A 10,492-nucleotide genomic window follows, 5' to 3' on the forward strand; every position below is an offset into this window, starting at 1 on the left:
ATCCTCACCATATTTTCTTTTCTTAACAGTCTTCTCTACACGATCCATTGCCATGGGATGGTTTGCTAATGAAAATAATATATAACAATAGCTTTAATAATACAAAAGATCATACATGGTATAGTTCAGTCAATGCAGTTCATTAAAGTTTCCTATGATTTACCATTCTGTATTTGTTTTTTTAGATTCCTGTTACTATCACAAGGGGGCAGTAATCACATCAACCACAGCTGAATATAAAAAGACCAATCAGCATCCAGATTAAGTTCCCATGGTACAGATTTTTTTTTTTGCAGTAGTTGATGATTTTACAGTACATGATTTTACATTTACCCAGTAATTATAATTCATGAAGTATTGTTTTACCTCCAATACTGCTGCTTTCTACACAGTAGCTGCTCTCTACAAATGTGTGACTCGTCTGCATAAGTACATTATGGCGCCAACCCTGTCACATACACCTGTATGTGTACGGGGTGTATGTGATGGGGTTGGCATGATGATGTCATCATGCCGGGTACTCCTTTGTGGGCGGACACACCTGGAGATGGATAGAGGAGCGGTTTCTCAGGTCCTAAGACCATCGAAAATATGTTTTCCGATGGTCTTAGCCGACCCCTGTGAAAGGGCCGTTCGACCCCCAAAGGGGTTGCAACCCACAGGGTGAGAACCGCTGGTCTATAGCATCCAAAACCTCTAAAATTAGTCACTCTTACAATCCATTCTAGTACAGATTCTTCAGGAAACTGATGATACCAATCCATAAAATGAGAGTTTCTTCACATGCTACTCCCTATTGTCAGGAGTTGATTTTTTGTTTTGTTTTGTTTTGTTTTTCTGTACCCTCTCTCAGCCCCTGCATTCCCTGTGGATTACTTTTTTGGTGTCCAGAGTCTTTGAGGCACTATCTGTTGTCCTGGCATAATATTTCCCTTTGTTGATGGCTTTGAGGCTACAGGTAGAAGGTCAGGCTGTCAGGCTGATTGAAAACTGAGCTTGTTCCAGCATCAATGTCCAACTCAGCATTCTCTTCTAATTTCATTTTAGCTTTTACAGATAACAATAACCAAGGGATTCTTTATTTTACTTTTTTCTTATCAGTTTGCACTTTCCTTATGCAATTAGTGAACCAATTCCCTGGGTGTGATGGTTAATTTTATGTGTCAATCGAACTGAGCAAAGAGATGCCAAAGATAGCTGGTAAAATGTTTCTGAGTGAGGCTTTAAGGGTGTTTCTGGAAGAAATTAGCATTTTATTCAGTAGACTGAGTAAAGAGATCTGCCCATGTCACTGTGGTCCAGCATCATCCAATTAGTTCAGGGCCTGGATGGAATTAAAAAGGTAAGGGAAGGGCAAGATCTGTCTCTCCCTCTCTTTTCCCTTCTTGAGCTGAGCTACCCATCTTTCCTTTTCCTGGGCCATAAAACCTCCTGGGTCTCAGGCCTTCAGACTCAGACTAAATTATAATACAGCTCTCTTGATTTTCCAGCTTGCAGATGGCAGATTGTGGGACTTCTTGGACTCCATTAACATGTGAACCAATTCTTATAATAAGTCTCTCTATATATATCTATATCATCTATATCTATATCTATATCATCTATATTAATATAGACAAATATAGATATATGTCATATAGACATATATGTCTATATAGATATATGCTAATGTATATATCTATATCACCTAGATATACATATAGATATAGATCATCTATATCTATATAGATAGATAGATATAGATATAGATATATACACTAGTATATATACACTGAGTGGCAAGATTATTATGACCACCTGATGTTTGTAGGCAAATTAGCTATAATTTCGCACTGAAGTTGCTAGAGGGCCAGACCATTATAAATAGGGAAGCAGGTTGTTTACCACGACAGTAGAAGTGAATTTTTTTTCTGAAGATATGAGCAAACATTAATATTTAAAAGAAAATTAATCAGCAAAGAAGACTGAGAGATGAGATTGAAAGTGATAACCTGGAAAAAAATATAGAGAAAGAATTTCTGGAATGACAGGGTTTCATATCAACTGCTGAAGATAGATAAAATAGGAAAGTTACTTAAGGGGCAACTGGATTTAGCAATCAATGGGCCATTGGTTTAAAACCAAAACAGCAATCAATGATGACTTTAACAGTTTCAGTAAAGTAGTAGGGACAAAAAATTATTGTGTTTGATGGAAAGTGAAAGGTAGTGGGAAGTCATCCAGAACTAGTCTTTTAAAAAGTTTGGTGATGAAAGGAAAGAGGAAAATAGTATAATAGCTATATGGAATTACTAGCTTAGGGAAGATTTTTAAAAATGGATAATCTTGTGTATTTCTATATGCCAAGGAGAGGAGGAAATCAGTACAAAGGAAGAGACTGAAAGTAAGAGTAGGCTTGAGAGAGTTGGAAAAGAGCACATTAAGAATGGGTAGGTGTAGAAAAGTTAGCACCTCTTTCACGGGATAAAAAGTAAAGCTATTTTAAAATCTTATTACACTTACCCCACTCTATCATATTATTACTGTCAATTTGCAATGCTATGTTATAATAAAAAGAGGACAGAAGTAGGGAGAATCAAAATTTGAATATAAGTAAGAAATTAATTTTTCACATGATCAAACTATAAGGTTGAGAAGATGGCTATGGTGGAATAGCAGTGAAAATAATCTATAGGATAGAAAGAAAGGGTAAGCTTTATAATTGAAAAGAGGCTTCTAAAAGAGATGACAAGAGGTTGATTGCTTTGAATTAAGAAGCATAGGATAATGAATTATACACAGAAGTAAACCTTTGAAAAAAAAAATACCCTTCAACTGCTGAGACCGCGTCCACTGCCAGTACAGGGCACTTGACTTCGCCGCTCTTCGACATTGGCCGACCCACACAGCCTCCTGCTCGTCATGGATGATGATATTGCTGCACTCGTGGTGGGCAAGGGCTCCGGCATGTGCAAAGCAAGCTTCGCAAGGGATGATGCCCCCAGGGTAGTCTTCCCCTCCATCGTGAGGCACCCCCCGGCACCAGGACGTGATGGTTGGCATGGGCCAGAAGGACTCCTACGTGGGTGATGAGGCCCAGAGCAAGAGAGGCATCCTGACCCTGAAGTACCCCATCGAGCACGGCATCGTCACCAACTGGGACAAATGGAGATCTGGCATCACACTTTCTATGAGCTGCGTGTTGTCCCCTGTCCTGAGGAGCACCCTGTCCTGCTCACCGAGGCCCCTCTGAACCCTAAGGCCAACCTTGAGAAGATGACCCAGATCATGTTCCAGATCTTCAACACCCCGCCATGTACGTGGCCATCCAGGCCGTGCTGTCCCTGTAGCCTCTGGCCGCACCACGGGCATCTGATGGACTCCGGGGACCGGGCCACCCACACGGTGCCCATCTATGAGGGCTATGCCCTACTCCACACCATCCTGCATCTGGACCTGGCTGGTCGGGACCTGACAGACTACCTCATGAAGATCCTCACGGAGCATGGCTACAGCTTCACCACCACAGCAGAGCGGGAAATCATGGGCGACATCAAGGAGAAGCGGTGTTACGTCACCCTGGACTTCGAGCAGGCGATGGCCACCGCAGCCTCCATTTCCTCCCTGGAGAAGAGCTATGAGCTGCCCGATGGGCAGGTGATCACCATCGGAAACAAGCGATTCCACTGCCCGAAGGCCCTCTTCCAGCCCTCCATCCTGGGCCTGGAATCCTGTGGCATCCATGAAACTACCTTTACCTCCATCATGAAGTGTGACGTCAACATTCGTAAGGACCTGTAAGCCAACACGGTGCTATCCACCATCATGTACCCAGGCATCCCCAACAGGATGCAGGAGATCACCGCTCTGGCTCCCAGCAAGATGAAGATCAAGATCATTGCACCCCCTGAGCGCAAGTACTCTGTGTGGATTGGCGGCTCCATCCTGGCCTCGCTGTCCACCTTCCAGCAGATGTGGATCAGCAAGCAGGAGTAGGACGAGTCCGCCCCGCCTTCGCCCACCGCAAATGCTTCTAGGGCCCAGTGGTTCTCAACCTTCCTAATGCCGGGACCCTTTCATACAGTTCTTCATGTTGTGGTGACCCCCAATTTCATTGTTACAAATTGAACATAATTAAAGCATAGTGATTAATCACAAAAAACAATATGTAATTATATATGTGTTTTCCGATGGTCTTAGGCGACCCTTGTGAAAGGGTCGTTCGACCCTCAATGGGGTCGCGACCCACAGGTTGAGAACCGCTGTTAGGTGGACTGTTACTTAGTTGGTTACACCCTTTCTTGACAAAACCTAACTTGTGCAGAAAATGAGATGAGATTGGCATGGCTTTGTTTTTTGTTTTGTTTTGTGTTTGTTTGTTTGTTTTGGTGCTTGACTCAGGATTTAAAAACTGCAAAGGTGAAGGTGACAGCAGTCTGTTGGAGCGAGCATCCCCAAAGTTCTACAATAAGGCCGAGGACTTTGATTGTATCTTTTTTTAATAGTCATTCCAAATATGAGAGATGCATTGTTACAGGAAGTCCCTTGCCTGCCCCAAAGCCTCCCACTTCGCCCTAAGAAGGGCCAATCCTTCTTAGGGAGAAATCCACATGGGGAGGATGATAGCATTGCTTTTGTGTAAATTATGTAATCCAAAACTTTTAATCTCGCCTTAATACTTGTTCTTTTTGTTTTATTTTGAATGGCCGGCCATCGTGGCCCCCCTTTTTGTCCCCAGCTTGAGATGTATGAGGGTTTTTGGTCCCCCTGGGAGTAGGTTGAGGTGTGGAGGCAGCCAAGAAGGGCTTACCTGTACACTGACTTGAGACCAGGTCAATAAAGTGCATACCTTAAAGGGAAAAAAAAATACCCTTCAGAAGTATGAAAGTTCTATATAAGAGTGCCTAGTACTCTAACTCTTAATACATTGTATGCACCAGTAAAAGCCATGTAAAAATGTCTTCAAAGACTAAGCAAGGCAATTTGCATTTCATTCTTATCTGATTGTTTCCATCAGAGCCCCCAAACAACAGAAATTCCCTAATTTAATTTCTAGAAGTTTTACAATGCTGCATTAAGGTCTTCATAGTGATAGACCTGCACTGAATTAAAGGACTGATAGAATCTGGGAGATAAATCTAGGGTACACTGCTATGTCAGCAAACTTGCCATTTGCTGAATAAGAGCTGATAAACAGAAAATCAATTTAAACAATCATAACAGTTAATCCATTCTAATGGGAGTTACCAACTCTAGAGAGTGAATATGCTAGATATTAAAATAAATGTTAAAGGCTAGAAAGAGAATATTTACACACTTCTTCCTTGCTTGTATATTTTTCATGTAGTTTAACATTTTTCACTACATGCAGATTTTTAAAATGATTTTGTTAATGTGCTTAATATCCTTAAGGTAAATCATTGTTGTCTTATATCCGTAAAGTATTACTGATAACGACTGCAATAAAAGTACAAGTCTGACTAAGAACTTAATTTTAATTCAAATGCTCCTTTAATTACAACATTCTCCTGCTCTGGCCTAACACAGTTTTTCTTTTTTTTAAAATATTTTTTTAATGTATTTTATTGATTTCTTACAGAGAGGAAGGGAGAGAGATAGAGAGCCAGAAACATCAATGAGAGAGAAACATCGATCAGCTGCCTCTTGCACATCCCCCACTGGGGAAATGCCAGCAACCCAGGTACATGCCCTTGACCAGAATTGAACCTGGGACCTTTCAGTCCGCAGGCTGATGCAGAATCAGCGTATTTGTGGCGTGAAAGGCAGTATATACTGGTAAAGAGTTGAGTTTAAAAACAAGCTAGTTCTGAGATATACAACACATTAATAGCTTCATTTAAGGAATTTTTCTTTTAAAAACAGATAATATACTTCCTTTATTTGAAATCTTGTCATAATATAAATATGGCTTAACTGGAAAAATTTTTACTCTTTTATTAAACATATTACTCTTTCATCAAATGGTATGTAGTTACACTAAGTGTCAGCAAAAGGATCTCAAATAGCAATTCCTTTCTGAGAGAGAAATTAGAAGCAGCACATGCACAATGGATTCTTTATAATTTGGCAGGAAATACAAGCCAAAAGATAATACATAGTTCTGCTGACAATAACCTGTCTTATAGGTTTAATCTCAAGGATTTAACTTGGCATTGTTATTATGAGCTGCTGCTTCTTTTTTTGTCAGTTAAAAAATCTGGACTTCATAAACGTTTCGACATCATTCTATTTGTGTGAGATAAAAGACATGGGGACTCCATTCTGTGGGATATGGAAGAATTTGCCTCTAAATCCAGGTATTTGCTGGTGTAACTTTGGACTACATGCCACTCAGCTGATAGGCTAATCCAATAACAGATTGGCTGTTCTTTATGTGATATACAATTATTAGGTACTCTGCTTTGTCCACTTTATTTCTAAATCATCCTTCAGCTCATACAAACCCCTTCTTCTTTCTTCACTATGGATCTGGTTAACCTCATGAAACATATTTTAATTTAAATGCTGCGAAAATTCATTGCCTTGTAATATTAAACAAAGCAATGAATTTAACTTCCACTTTTTGCTCTTTTGGATCTAAGGTGCATGTTTGCACCTTACAGAAGCTAGACACAATTTGCTTCTGTTGGTACAGAGCTTAAGTATAATCTAGGTGTTTATGAATTAATCAATTGCCGTCAAGGCAACTGGTAAAAGAAGAGTACAAGAGTAAGTGACTGAAAAAGGTAAGATGTCTGACTGTGGCTCAGGACTATTGTGGTGAATAGAGTATATGAGGAATTTAAGTTTAAAAATATTCAGGAGAGAGAAAACATGAGTTCAAGGAATACAGCATCATAGAGAAAATTTTCCTTGTTTTTAATATATCTGCAATAAAACTGTCCAACAAAATGAAAATCCATTCTGTTCTGAAAATGCTATACAGTGTGATTTTAAAACTTCCTAAATAATAATGGTACTATTTAACTATACTAGTCATCTGAAAATTACTTTTTCACCAAACCCTCACTCTATGGTTTCTCATCCTAATTCTTAGCACCTAACAGATGTCTAGTATATAGCTGTTGAAAGAATCTTCTTATAATGCTTTTGTAAGAGCAACATTAGCCTTAATACACAATCAAACCATGGTCTAACTGTGTCCCCTGGATGTGTGTCCCTAAAAATTCTTATGCTGAAGTCCTAATCCCCAGCACCTAAAAATGTTACCATATACGGAGGACAGAATCTTTAAAGAACTAATTAAGCCCTGGCCAAGTTTCTCAGTTGGTTAGGGGGGTCATTACCATATGCCAAGGTTGTGGGTTTGAACCTTGTTCCCCAGTCAAAGCACATGCAGGAATCAACCAATGAATGCATGGGTGGGTGGAATAACAAATAAATGTTTCTCTCTCTCTCTCTCTCTCTCTCTCTCTCTCTCTCTCTCTCTCTCCCTCTCTCTCTCCCTGTTTCTTTGTCTCTTACATAAATAAATTAAAAACAAATAAATAAAAAGAGGTAATTAAATTAAGATGAAGTCATTGGAAAGGGCCATAATCCAATATGACTGAAGTACTTATAAGAAGAGGAATTTTAGAAACAGACATGGACAGAGAAAAGACCTTGTGAAGATACAGGGAGAAGACGGCTAACTACAAGCCAAAGAGCCAGGCTTGAAACAAGCCCCTCCCTTGCATCCCTCAGATGGTACTAACTTTGATCTTGGAATTCCAGCCTCCAAAGTTGTGAGAAAATAAATTTCTGTTGTTTAAGGTGCCTAGTCTGTAGTGCTTTGTTATGGAAGCCCTAAGAAACTAATAGAGGTATTTTTTTAGAAAATTTTTTTAAAAAAATTACCAGAAATTTCTTATTTTGGAGTAGATTCAGCATTACTTTGTTTTTAGGCATATTTAGATAAAATTAAGGAACATCACTGAATGAAGAACTGACACTCCTTTAGAATATTTCCCAGGGCCTTTTTGCTACAACCATATTGACTGCCATCTCTCTCCTAGCCCACATGTTTGTACTTAAGATCAGCTTGGTATCATAGATGAGAGGTAAGATAAAAATTGATAAGCAAAACAGAAACAGACCTCTAGATATAGAGAACAAGTCAATGCTTGCCAAAGGGAAGAGAATGGGGAGATAGGAATAATAAAAATTAAATATTAAGAAAGAAAATAAATTTTAAAAGACAAAAAATTGCCTAAACCTACAAAAGTGTCCATCTGACCATTGCAGTTAGACACAATGGATTAAAAGTATACATAGCAACATGCATGAATCCTAAAAAGTTTATAAAAAGAAATAGAATAATATTACATAATATAAGGCAGTTTGACACAGTTGTTAAGAGTATAGATTCAATACAAATAGCTAGAAGTATAAGTTTTTATTCCAGATCTTCTACTTTCTGTGTATATGACCTTGGCCAAATTACTTAAACTGTCTGTTCCTTAGTTTCTTCTTCTTTTTATGGGGGATAATAATAGTATCTAAAGCATAATGTTATTGTGATGATTAAATGAGTCAGCACATGTAAAGATGCTTAGAATAGTGCTTGACACAGGGAAAATGTTATAGAATAAGAGACATGGATACATGGAATAGACTGACAAATGTTAGAGGTGAGGTGGATGGGGGGAACTGGATGAAGGAAAGTGAAGGGATTAGCTAAAGAACATATATGCTTAGCCCACGGACACAGACAACAGTGTGGGGAGGGCCAAGGGTGGACAGGGACTAGGTGGAAGTGAGCAAAGGGGGGAAATGGAGGACATCTGCAATGATGCCAACAACAAAAATTTAAATTAAAAATTAAAGTGATTGATATAAATTAAAAACACATGCGAACAAAATAACACACATTTCAAAGCACCCCTTTAAACAAAATATACATATTAAACATATTATAAAGGTTATTTACAAGTAAGGAGGAAGGGAAGTGGAAAATTAATATAAAAAAGAATGAGTAAGTGAACTAATGAATTGAATGTACAAACAGGAGAGGGGCTTTACACAGGTTGGTGATTGATAAGGTGCTATGAACTAAGGAATGTGATTGAATTAATATTCGTTACCTGAGTTGCAAAAGAAAAGGTAGGAAGGAAGGATTAGAGGAAGAAAGTTTTCTCAGTCCCAACATAGATAAATTGAAGCCCTTGGGTTTAAAACTATATACTTCAAAGACATCATTTAGAGTCCTGAAGTTAGTATGTCAGTGGAACACACAACATATATTGCTACACACGCAAAAATCTAGTTCAGAACCTCATACCCGTCCAAGTGAATCATTTTCCCTCAATAATCAAAAGAACTGTTGGAGATATTAGAATAGGTCCTTGAATATCACTCTGTGAAGGAAAAATGTGGTTATAATTAATTTAAAAGAGGTAGAGATAATTACTCTTCTATTGAATCCTGATGGAAAAGTTATTTTAGAAAATGCAAAAAATTTAAACTCATTTTCTTCCTTGCCTCTATCTATAAAATAATGGTGTGTGTGTGTGTGTGTGTGTGTGTGTGTGTGTGTGTGTGTGTGTGTGTGAAAACTTTCCCTCTTCCTTTCTAGATTCCTTGGCTGGGCTAATAATTAAATTTACATATGGCAGATTAACAGGAAAAAAATTAATTCTGTGTGTATGGGAGCCCCAAAGATACGAGGCTGGCAGACAATCAGGCAATTGAGGCTTATGTGCCATCCTGAGCCAAGGAGAAGGGGTTTTGGAGCTTCAAAGGGGGACAAAAACAATTCAAAAGAAGATTGGAAAAGCAAATGTTTGGTAAACAAATCTTTGCCAGACCATACAGATAAGTCTGATGTGAAAAGTTATCTCTGATAATAGCTCTCTTCCTGGTACAATTAAAGCAGAGGGAGAAAAAAAAAAACACAAAACAAAGAGTGGTCAAAAAATAAACAAAAAAACACAAAAAAACTCTTTCTGAGTCTGTTAGACCTTAATTGCCTTCAGCTCAAAATAAGCCAAACCAAAGTGGCACATTTTGGGGTCATGTATTTTGCCCCCCTCACGTGCAATTACTGACAGATGCATTCAGTGTTTTCTTCTATTATTACAGCCCAGTGCTACAGCTGTTTTAAAAGGACCCTTTTAGAACAAAGACATGCCTAACAATAGGCACTGTGTTTGTTTTAAAAGCTTGTGCATTACGATGTTTCAAGGCAATATACTGTTATTTTGGTCAGCTTAAAAACCAGGTACTTTATTTTTTTAATTTTTTATTACAAAGGGTATTACATATGTGTCCATTTTTTCCCCCCGCCCTAGACAGTCTCCTAGCCTCCCCTATCCCCCAGTGTCTTATGTCCATTGGTTATGCTTATATGCATGCATACAAGTCCTTTGGTTGATCTCTTACCCCCCTACCTCCTGCCCCCCACCCCTCCCTGGCCTTCCCGCTGCAGTTTGACAATCTGTTTGAGCCAGCTCTGCCTCTGTATCTATTATTGTTCAAAAGTTTATAATGGTCTCAATTATCCATGAATGAGTGA

The 10,492-nt window shown here is 38.8% G+C and overlaps 2 pseudogenes; one reads left to right on the forward strand and one right to left on the reverse strand.

Moving 5' to 3' along the window:
• LOC102760202 overlaps positions 1-2,872 on the reverse strand; it is a 4,394-nt pseudogene extending 1,522 nt beyond the window's left edge.
• A 29-nt stretch (positions 2,873-2,901) lies between these two features.
• LOC102759064 lies at positions 2,902-4,546 on the forward strand (annotated as a pseudogene).
• Positions 4,547-10,492: the final 5,946 nt, after the last annotated feature.

Source organism: Myotis davidii, unplaced genomic scaffold (genome assembly GCF_000327345.1).
Source record: "Myotis davidii unplaced genomic scaffold, ASM32734v1 scaffold229, whole genome shotgun sequence".
Taxonomy (NCBI): domain Eukaryota; kingdom Metazoa; phylum Chordata; class Mammalia; order Chiroptera; family Vespertilionidae; genus Myotis; species Myotis davidii.